At 41.0% G+C, this 2,558-nt stretch overlaps 1 pseudogene; it reads right to left on the reverse strand.

The window, feature by feature from the left end:
* Positions 1 to 422: 422 nt before the first annotated feature.
* LOC148001010 (ribosomal protein uL24-like pseudogene) lies at positions 423 to 883 on the reverse strand (annotated as a pseudogene).
* Positions 884 to 2,558: the final 1,675 nt, after the last annotated feature.

Here is a 2,558-nt window from a genome sequence, read left to right on the forward strand (position 1 = left end):
ATCTTGTCTAATTGGGTGGCTGTATATGTATGGGCCACATGTGGGGCAGGCTCTGAATGGGTGTTTCTTCTGCCTCTGTTCTAAACTTTGCCTCCCTATTCCCTCCCAAGGGTATTCTTGTTCCCCTTTTAAAGAAGGAGTGAAGCATTCACATTTTGGTCATCCTTCTTGAGTTTCATGTGTTCTGTGCATCTAGGGTAATTCAAGCATTTGGGCTAATAGCCACTTATCAATGAGTGCATACCATGTGTGTTTTTCTATGATTGGGTTACCTCACTCAGGATGATATTTTCCAGTTTGGATGGAACTTCTACATCAACCCCACCCCCACCCCATCTCCAAAAGGCTCAGGAAATTTTGCAGAAGAGGAGGAAGAAAACAATGTTCATAGAGAGTCACTTTTTTTTTAAGCTAAGCAGTCTTTAATGGAAGTCCTGCATGCAAGTCCTCTGCTCCTGCATCTTCTCCATCATTTCTTCCCTGCACTTTCCCTTCTCCTGTCCTCCTTGTCAGGACTTGGCTTTCCTCTCCAGGATCTTCTTTCGGTCCTTGTCCAGCTTTAGCCTGGTGATACCCACCTTGCTGGGGTGGATGCCCACATGGGCAGTTGTGCCATTATCCTTTTTCTAACTGGATTTGTTCAACGTAGATGATGTATTTCTTCCTGGACACTTGGACCACTTTGCCATCTTCTGGCATTTGTAGTGTTCTCAGACAACCTGAACTTTATCCACCTTTCGAATGGCTATAAACAGAACACTGTACTTCAGTCTCAGCTCTTTGACAACTGGAAGACGTGATCTTCCTCTGAACGTGTGAGGTGCACTGAATGCTGTTTGTGGTTCTGGCTTTGGTCAGGAGTCACAGAGGGATTGAGTTTCATTTCGGCAGCTGTGATCCAGCAATGGCCGCAAAAGGAAAGACGAGAGTCACATTTCCTTAAGAATGTGTAGGTTGAGCATGCCCCAGTGGATGAGGTCATGTTCTGGTGCATATAAAAAGCACATAAACTGGATCCAGCAGGATAAGAAGAAAACAGGGGGAAATGAGTTTGCGAGGAAAATGTGGTCTTGGGGGGAGTTGGAGGTGGGAAATGAGGGATGGATACAATCAAGACACATTGTATATATGCACGAAAATTTCAAAGGATAAATATTGTTTAAAATTGACAATGAAGTTTGACATATCAATGGACCCCTCCTATCAGGAAAGATTATTTCTGTGGTGTGCTATGCTATTTGAGAGCAATTTACTCACAGAATTTCCTTCAGAGTCTTCTCTCAAGCCCTATCTCTGCCTTCCTGTCTGAGTATGTAATGCTCTACATCTTTTGCTGTCATTTCAATCAAGTCCCTAGCAGTTCCCAAGGAACAGACACCTTCTGACTGCTCATGAGAAGCACCTCATCAGCCACTAAAGTTTTACAGTGAGATTATAGCAACCGTTCAGTCATCTCGCCAGGACTCATTTCTAACTGTAGGTGTCTTTAGTTATTCTCTCCAATATAGCCTTGAACCCCTATGAGTGTTAAAACTTACTCAGCCAAACTCATCAATGTTGGTGATTTCACCTCCTCTTCTGCTGATTGGATCTGCTTCATGCAGAATGTGTGTGTGTGTGTGTGTGTGTGTGTGTGTGTGTGTATGTGTGTGTGTGTGTGTGTGTGTGTAAACTTGAGAGTGAAATTAAAAGGTATGACTTGACTATTAGCTTTAATTGTCAACTTGACACCTGGGAATCACCCGGAAAAGAGTCCCAATAAAGGACCGTCCACATTGAGTTGTCCTAGGGGCATGTCTGTGAGGGATTGTGTTAAATAAATTAATTGATATGGGACGATTCAGCACACTGTGGGCAGTATCATTCCCTAAGGAGGGGCTTCTGAACTACATAAGAGTGCAAAAATCAAGCTGAGCACACATAAGTAAACATTCATCTGCTTCTTTGCTCTTGACTATGGATGTGATGTGACTATGGGCTGTTTGAAGTTCTACAATAATGTACTGAAACCTGGATTTGCAAGCCCTTTGTCCCCCAGCTAGCTTTTTGTCAAAAATGAAACCAGGACAGCCTGTATATTCTATTGATAGTTCTTTGTGGTTATTGTTGCAAGCCATAACATGTTAAAGTTACAACTGACTATTTAAACTTCAACGGCATACAAAACTTCTATTCCCATATGCTTGGTCTACTGCCCTATCTTATTACATCTTTATATATGTGCATACTCACTAACATAGATTTATAATTTGTTTTTGTCATTTAAGTTCATTCATACAAGAATTAAAAGTGAGTGTGTAGCAAAATTACCACACTACAATTTACTGTTTGTGTGTATAAATTTATTCTATTTATCAGAATTTGATTTGTGGGACTGTCTGTCATCCATTTCTTCCTGCCAAATGACTTCCTTCAATGTTTACTGCTGAAAAGGTCTTGCAGTAATTAACTCCTATAGTTTTTGTTTACCTAAAGAAGCTTTAAATTCTTTTTTTTTTTTTAGTTGAAGAACACCTCTGGCTTGGTTTCCAACACTTGTTAATAACACCCCACCCTAT

The sequence above is a fragment of the Rattus norvegicus genome, chromosome 15 (assembly GCF_021556685.1).
Source record: "Rattus norvegicus strain SHRSP/BbbUtx chromosome 15, alternate assembly SHRSP_T2T, whole genome shotgun sequence".
Lineage (NCBI taxonomy): Eukaryota > Metazoa > Chordata > Mammalia > Rodentia > Muridae > Rattus > Rattus norvegicus.